Source organism: Argentina anserina, chromosome 3 (assembly GCF_933775445.1).
Source record: "Argentina anserina chromosome 3, drPotAnse1.1, whole genome shotgun sequence".
Classification (NCBI taxonomy): Eukaryota; Viridiplantae; Streptophyta; class Magnoliopsida; order Rosales; family Rosaceae; genus Argentina; species Argentina anserina.
The window spans coordinates 27,618,016-27,627,675 of record NC_065874.1 but is presented as its reverse complement, the minus strand read 5'-3'; positions in this window follow the sequence as shown (position 1 = coordinate 27,627,675).

The following is a 9,660-nucleotide window of genomic DNA, read 5'->3' as shown; positions in this document are numbered from 1 at the left end:
ACTTTCTCGAATATGATATCATTGCATGTAAAGGACTCCTTTGAGTAGTTTACCTCAATTTGAGCTCATTCTAAACTTGGTAACCACTAACTAGTTATAAATGCATGAAAAGTTAGGGTTTGCAAAATTAGCAATGAAACAACAAATAGTTAAGTCCTTGAAGAGGAAAAATTATTATATGTACCCGGTACATAGTATATGTGGCATACACTCTTAATATTATTAGTCATTTTTACTGTATTTATTCTGATTAATTACTTATATTTAAATAATTTTTTCTCATTTCACCGTGTGCATATTTATGACACCATGAATTAATATGATTGATTAAGTACACTACATGACAGAGTCACATGGTGTTCCAGGTACATAAAATAATTACTCCTTGAAGAATACGTTTAATTTCTTGCCGAACAATTTATTTCATTTCTTTAAAAAGAAAAATTAATAAACAACAATTAATACAAACATATCGAGCCTTTAAAAAACATATCGAGAAATTACATATATGCATGCTAACTAATATTTTATATCGAATTAAATTATAAACTTTGTGAGAAAATAACTAATGTTAAGAAAAAGATTAAACACCCGTTCTGATATTCTCCGTAAGTAAGAATTTCAAAGATACGTTGCTGATCAATCATTCATTACTAATCAGTAATTACTTTACTATCAATCCGTTGTTGAGGTCCTTGAGGAGCAAGTAGTGACCAAATAATCATGGTGGGTGGGAGATACTCATCCTATAAAGTATAACCATTAAAATCTAAAGCCGATCAAAGATAACCTAGCTTGCTTGATTGTAACCAAAAAAAAAACGAAGGATAACCAGCTTGCTTGATATATATGATCCTGGTAGCCAAAGAAAATATAGCATAAACCAGGCTGAAATAGACTAATCAGAGAAGGGTGGATTAGGGTTGTGTGGTAACTCACACACATGTGGCAGGTCCTACAAGGCACGTGAACGTACAAGCTTTTGTATCTTATCCGCTCACGGCTTGATGGGGGGAAGGGTCACGTCGGAGAGACCTTGCCTGGGACCTTTTAGGCCCTTCACTCTCAGTCTTGTCTGGCACTGTTAGATATCGTAAAAATTTAATAGAACCCACCGTAAAGTGATCCACCGTCCACCTGACTCCGATGGCTCGAGTTGGCAAGGGCTGAGACTCTGAGAGGGACTGGGAGGGGGTCATTGGAATCATGCTGCAATGTAGCGCTAGAAAGTATAGGCTGAGACGCCACTGCTCTTGGGGTTTGTCTATGTCGCATTATGAGTTCCGAACTCTTTTCTGAAGTAATTTCCACTTGGTTCTCGAATTTAAATCCTCGTAATGAGAATTACATGATTTGAAATTAATAATTACAGTTAACGGTATTGAACAAATGTAGGGCTTGTCAACGGGCCTTAGTACATTTAAATAAGTGACGAGCTGAGCCGAGCCAGGTATTTTCATAAATATGAAGATACAAGCCCGTCCACTTAAAGCGGATCTTACGGGCTTTTGCGGGCCGGGGCTTACATGCTTTTACATGGCGGGTCTTGCGGGCTCTTATTAGAAAAAAAAAATATATATATATATAATACTCTTATTTAAGGGTTTGAAACAATAAAAAAAATTATTAGAAAACATTCTCAAAATAAAGTCACAAAAAAATTCTAGTTTCGAAATATTGTCGATCGATATATATATTTAGGGACCCTATAAAAATTTCATCCATTTTGAACATGGTTTGACCTTCCATACTTATGGTCAACCAAAGAATATGCGTTTTGACATAATAAAACCTCATTGACCGGGGCTTTGCTAAATGGGTTTCCTCGTTGCGACTACGCACGATCGGTGACAAAAATTAGGTGATTTCAAATATGTAAATAGTTTTCGGCATTCGCATCTTGGTAATGGGTCATCCCTTATGACATATTAGTGGTGTTTTTGGTTTACCAGAAATTCCGACGGTCAAACGAGGTCCGAATTGGATATATATATATATATATATATATATATATATTGATCACATCGAATGATGTCGATCGATCCCGAGAAGTTTTCTTCATATAGTCGCTTCATAATGTGATAGTTTTATTATAAACCTAATATAAAAGTTATGATACATTAGTGGACACTTCGGCGATCGACAACTCCAGTTCGAAATATGGTCGATCGACACCATCAGTGTGATCAGTATATATATTTAGGGAACCCATAAAAATTTTGTCAGTTTTGGACATGGTTTGACCGTCTGTACCGACGGTAACCCTCATTGACCGGGGCTTTGCCAAATGGGTTTCCTCGGTGTGACTGCGCACGATCGGTGATAAAAATTAGGTGATTTTCAGATATGCAAACGGTTTTCGGTGTTCGCATCTTAGTAATATGTCTTCCCTTAGGGCATATTAGTGGTGTTTTTGGTTTATCGAAAATTCCGACGGTCAAACGAGGTCCAAATTGGATGAAATTTTTACAGGGTCACTAAATATATATACCAATCACATCAGCTGGTATCAATTGATCCCAAGAAGTTTCCCTCATATAATCGCTTCATAATGCGATAGTTTTATTCTAAACCTAATATAAAGGTCATGATACATTAGTGGACACTTCATAAAATTCTAGCAACCGATCGGGGCGCCACCGGTTCCATTCAAACCGCCTTGCCATTCTCCGTCGATTGGTGCAAGACTCGACGCCTACCGGCTGCCGTACATGGCGCTGCAACGACCGCAAAATACGGCAGAAGTCAATGCCGATGTGCGACCTTTTTCCGGCGACACCGGAGCTCGGGCTGCTGTATATCAGCTTATCATTTCCTTCTGGGCTCGAATTGACCGATTTAGAGCTTTGAATCGAGTTATATCACGATTTGGATTTCGGTGCACTATTCCGACATTCCCTTGCGTTTTCTGATCACTTCCCGATCGATCTAGGTTTCGACGCCATTGTAAAAAAGATTTGTTTTCTGGTGATCTATAACTTTCATATTGGAGTCGAGTTGGATTGGAGAGGTTGTAGAGTGGTGGCGCGTGCTGTCATTTTTGGAGCAGTGAATCACTGCACCTTGTAGTATACATCGATGCGAAATTATCGATGTCTTAACTATTGAATTTGGTTATCGTATGAGGTTGTGGATTTAAATTATCATTATAAAGAATAATGTGTTATTGTCGTAGGTTTTGGATTCATTTATTGTTGGTTGTGATGTGATTATCGTGATTGATAATGGATGTGGTGTTGTGTGTTTGATGAGTGATGTTTATGATATTAATTATGTGTGTGTCGGTTGTGATATTGTGTTTGTGATACGAATCAGAATAGTTATGAGGTCCCGTTATTATGGTGAATAATTAAACTATGAGTGGCTTAATCCCTTTCAAAATGGTACGTAGGCAGCCCAAACAAGGTTTGGGTGCATCCACCTTTATTATATAATACTTATCGTTCTTTAATGATCTAATTTTGGTTTCAAAACGTAAACTCAAGTTGAGTTATCATAGTGTTATCAACAACGTACTAGTGGATTGAGGTGTTTAAATATTTAGTTAGTTGTTTATGAACATGATGATGCTTTTGACTGTATATTTGTTTACGAGTGAGACTCGGGGTTATGTTATGGGGTTTGTATCGGATACTTTGAGGAGAGTAGTTAGAACCGAGAGAGAGGGGATAAACCGGTAGAACCGAGAGAGAGGGGATGAACCGGTAGAACCGAGAAAAGAGGGGATGAACCGGTAGAACAGAGAGATGGTGGATGAACCGATAGAACCGAGAAGAGATGGGATGAACCGGTAGAACCTGAAAGAGAGGGGATGAACCGGTAGAATCGAGAAGAGAAGGGATGTACTAGTAGACTCCCGATAGAGGTTTAGAAAAGAGAGGACATGTAACCCATTGAGCATTGGTTGGTCTCGTGTTTGATTTCCGAGGGGATGTGTTTTTAACATAATTTACATGGTTCGATGTTGTTAGAATATTGTGTGATTGTCACTGGCCCCGTCGTCTTAGTGGGTCGGGAGGTTGAGTTATAAGATGAGTTACGAACTCCAAGGGTCCAATCAGATTAGTTAACGAATATTGCATACTCAGTCAGGTATTTTGAATTATATTTATGATTTGTGTTTGTGGAGGTTCTGAAATTGTGGGCATTACGAATGGTTCAGGTGTTGAGGTTGGATTTGAGATATTGGGAGTGTCGTTTTGTGCAGGGATAGTTGACTACTTTCAAATGAGACTATACCGAAATTTTTGGTATATCTCCTTCGATAGTGGTCCCTACACGATTTGCCTTGATATTAGGTTGTATTTTGGGGTGGGTCGTGTTAGAAAAGATGTCACATCCCGGAACCACTTCAGATATCGAAATGCAACAATAATGCCGTAATCCGAGTTAATGAACAAACAATAAGTCATTTGGCTTGTTGGTCATCCACTAACTCAAACTACAAGGCTTGAAAGAAAACAAGTAGTGAACATGAATAGCCTATATTAAAAATGACAACTTAGAAACAACGAGGAATACAAACAAAATTTCACAACCCAAATATTACAACGGAAGGTAGGATAACAAAGTGTGGATTTAAAGTTCTCGCCTTATTCAAATGGAAAGGAACATACGGCCTAAAGAAAGGGAAACACACAACAAAGTTAAGAGTACGCGAATATAATATAGTGAAAAGCTCCCAAGACTACAAAAGAAGAAAACCACACCGGAGATGGACTCCTCAAACACAAAGACTAAAGGCTAGAGTTGCCCGGTCACTGGCACCTAGTCCAAGTCCTCTAGAGTATACTTAAGGTTATCTGAAATTTAAGGGTGATCACTCATCCTCGCTAACCCAAATAGGGGCCAATCCAACCTAAGTTAGGTTTAAAAGCCCAAAAACTATGTATAGCTTTATTTATAAGGTGAGCTCAACATTAAAATGTTAAAAGCTTTTAAAATGGAGAATCAAAATCAAATCTCAAAGATAGAGTAAAGTCATGTGCATATGTTTAGGTATGGAATGCTCAAAGATAAAGATAAACCTACAGGATTTTCATATCATCCAAGGTAACCGATCCTAGCGACTAGGAGGTGATTGGAATACACCTCTTAAGTTGAGGCCAACTAACCATTCACTGTCGAGATTTAACGAATGGTAGTGAGAGTGTCCATTTCACTAGCCAAATGCCCTATGTAACGACCCCAAAATTTCGAGCTTAAAAACTCAAAATTTTAAAGTCGTTAAACACCAAACAATCTCAATGAAATCGAAGTCATTTAAAATGTCACAGCGGATCATTACTGAGTTCTCAATACAACTCAGACAAACCAATTATTACAACCCAAATTTGTAATCCATACATAAAAATAGAAATGTAATAATCCTCACAATCTCCCACAAAACTCACAAATAAATGCTCACAAATTCTCACTCACAAATCCACTCTAGAAATCTCACCACAAGCAGGGTAACGAACAACTTCGAGTCTCCGGAGTCGTCTCTCAATCTCCACTAATCAACACCTGCGGAAGTATCCCCTACACCATTGAATTGGTGCACCGAGATTGTAAACACAAACCCGGTAAGCTTTACAGCTCGTATGAGTAAAATGAAAATATAACTCGCATATCAATATATACGAAAAATCCAGAATTCAAACAAATTTAAATGCACTCATGAGTCAATGGACAGCTCATCTGGTTGTCCCAAAGAAATATGAACTGAAACGCTCATGAGAAATTAAGTAACCCTTCTAGTTACCCAAATGCATTTATAATACGAGTACCAATAACGCTGGTACACATCCGTTACCCCTCTCGTAATACACCACTGATATTTGGCAACCACCCGCTACCCAATATCAAAACAATATGAGTACCAATGAGCAGATAACCACCCGTTACCTCACATGCAGGACTCTGGCAGACAGACTAGAGCTCTAACTGTATCGTAACTTTCACCCGGCCAAAGGCTAGGTTCCGACTTGCCAAACACGTACAATAATCTCACATCATATTGTACCAAAAATCAAGTCCGAAGACAAATCACATTTTAACAATCTCCATATTAAAATCACGTACAATAATCACACATCATATTGTACCAAAAATCACATGTTCGATAAAATCTTGTCATCAAAATGACATCATCACAATAACATCATAACAGTATATTATATAGCAAACTATATATATATATGTATTTATTTACCATTTATACAATACATATATATAATCCACTATATCATATACATTTCATAATTTATAAACACGTCCGAAGACAAAACGTTTAACAAACTCCATATTAAAATCACATGCTCGTCATCGAAATGACCTATTTCAAATGAATTCATAACCGTATATATCATAGAAAACTATATATATATGTACTCATTACCATTTATACAATATATATATAATCCACTATATTGTATACATGTCGTATTTCAATATTTAAAACTCTTGCAAAAATTTTGGAATCACCGCAAGGGTAAATTCGTAAATATGTGAGATTTTACTCACCTTATCGACTCGAGCTAATTCCACAATTTCCGAGGATAATTTATTTTCTTGATTTATCGATCACCTTGAAAATATAAGAAAAGAATTTAGAAACGTTTCGTAAACCTTTAAATGCCGTAACAGTAATAATCGGTTACTGTTCAGCAATTTTCGGTTTTACGAATTTAATGCTTAATGGTACTATTCACTGTTACTGTTCACTGTTACTATTCACGTATTTACTATTTATGTATTAATGTACAAATACACATCCAATACGTATCTCTGTACGAGTACATACTGTTTACGTATTTATGTACATATAAATACTATTCAAATGTACGTACTGTCTCAGTAAATAATAATTACTGATTTACCCTTCTGAATTTACTTTTTCCTTTACTAAAAGTAATTTATATTTACAATTACCGTACGTAAATAAAATTTACATTTACCGTACGTAAATAAAATTTACATTTACCATACGTAAATAAATTACAAAATTACCCTTCCAGAAACACTGTTCACGCGCCGCCGCACATGGCGGCGCGTGAGGTACACGCGCCTCCTCCGGCAGGCCGCGCGTGGGGCCCACGCGCCGACACCAACCACGGCGAGCATCACGCCACCGCCGGGTCCAAACTCTTCTCCTCCTCCTCCTCTTCCTTCCCACAACCTCAGTCCCCTCCTATGCCAACCCACTCACTGCCACGCGCCGCCTCTAGGCGGTGGTAACCCCTCCTCCTCCCACACCTTCGATCTTCACCAATCGATCCAAAAATTCATCAACAATCACAACTAACCCATCAATTACATCAAATCATACCTTAATCGAAGCCAAGAACTCCGATTTGGTTCCGGAAGTGCTTGGATCGCCGGTGGTATTTCAACTCTTCGGGAAGAACTCGGATCAACGGGGTTCGGCCTCCAAGTTGAAGGCAGGGGACACCAAGGCGAGGATCGGCGTCGAGAAGCCGTCTTCCGTGCTCGTGCTTCGTCGGAGATGCGCCTAGGATGGAGACGTTTTTCCTGCCGAATCCAGGGGTAGCTGGTGGAGCTTCGGCGCTGCGTGGGACGGCGTGTTGAGCTCGGGGTCGGTAGTGGAGGGTCGCGCGAAACTTCCCAGGCCGGCGGTGGGCAACACGGATGAGCGGTGAGGGAGATCGCCGGTGATGGATTTTCTGAGGGAGGGAGGGTGCGAATCGGGGAGAGAGAATAGGGAGGGAGGCGGATGGAGGAGAGAGAATGGGTTTCCAGAAATGGAAACCCTAATCACAAAAATGCCCTTTTTATACTCGTTTCCAAAATCGGAAACTAACTTCCGACGTTAATAACTTTCACCTCCGTCGTCCGATTAGAACACGTCACGTGCTCACGAACTCGTATCGACGAGCTCTACAACTTTCGTGATGGAAGTTTTCGCAACCGAGCGACGGAATAAAAGTCGATATTTACGTCGCGGAAACGTAACGTTTTTCTAATTGAACGTTCCGAGAACGTTTCCGTTTTTTTGTTTCGTAACGTCGCAAACAAACACATTCATTCTAATTAAATTACACAACCTGATAGAATCCAAATCAAACCAAATATTGTTCGAAAACTAGGGTTATTACAATCTACCCCCCTTAAAGGAATTTCGTCCCGAAATTCAAGCTCACTCAACAAACTGAGGGTATCTGGTCATCATGTCTGACTCTAGCTCCCAAGATGCATCACCCTCATCGTGGTGACTCCACAATACCTTGACTAGCTCAACTTCTCTCCTCCGAAGCTTCTTTGTGGATCTATCCAGAATACGAACCAGCTCAACCACAAATGTAGCATTTTCCTTCACTTCAATGGTGCTATGATCAATCACATGAGACTCATCTGGTACATACTTCCTCAGCATGGAGATGTGGAAGACGTTGTGTACGCCCGACATGCTAGTTGGTAATGCTAATCGATAAGCTAGTTCACCCACCATCTCAAGTATCTCAAAGGGCCCAACGTACCTCGGTGCCAACTTTCCCTTCTTGCTAAATCTCACTACACCCCTCATAGGTGAGACTTTCAAGAACACGTGATCGCCGATCTCAAATTCCACATGTCTCCTCTTCAAGTCCGCATAGCTCTTCTGTCTACTCTAAGCGGTCCAGATTCTATCCCGAATGATCGAGATCTTTTCCGTGGTTTCCTGAACCAACTCTGGACCCATCAATGCCTCATCACCAACCTCGGCCCAACAGATCGGTGAACGACATGGTCTACCATAAAGAGCCTCATAAGGTGCCATGCCAATGCTAGAGTGGTAGCTGTTGTTGTAGGCAAACTCAATTAATCTCAAATGATCTTCCCAGCTACCCTTGAAATCCAGCACACATGCCCTCAACATGTCTTCCATCACCTGATTCACCCTTTCCGTCTGTCCATCCGTCTGTGGGTGAAAAGCTGTACTCATATCCAAGGTAGTACCCATTGCCTTCTGCAAACCACCCCAAAACTTCGAAGTGAAACGTGCATCTCGATCAGAAACAATAGAAACTGGAGCACCATGAAGTCTCACTATCTCATCCACATATAGTTTCCCAAGCACGTCCACTGAGTACTTCATCAACACTGGAAGAAAATGAGCCGACTTCATCAACCGATCGACAATCACCCATATGGCATCGTGATCCTTCTTCGATCTAGGCAATCCGGTCACAAAATCCATAGATATCTGCTCCGACTTCCAAAGAGGAATAGTCAATGGTTTTAACATGGCAGCTGGTCGTAGATGTTCTGCTTTCACTTACTGACATGTAAGGCACTTCGATACAAACTTTGCTACATCTTTCTTCATACCGTTCCACCAGAATTGCATGCATAAGTCCTTGTACATCTTGGTGTTCCCTGGATGAACGGTATAACGTGATCGATGTGCCGTACGAAGGACTTCCTCCCGAAGATCATCACAATCTGGGACACACAATCTTGCCCCAAACCTTAACCCTCCATCGGGTCCAACTCTCCACTCAGAAGGGCACTCATCAAGCGTATCAACTACAAGATCTGCCAACTTAGCTTGTGAGAGTCTATCATGGGCCTGACCCTGTATGATTCTCGTGATCAATGTGGGTTGCACTGTGACACTACCAAGGAAGACTCTTGGTTCTCCTCCCGATGGTACCAAATCAAACTCCGATGCAGTTT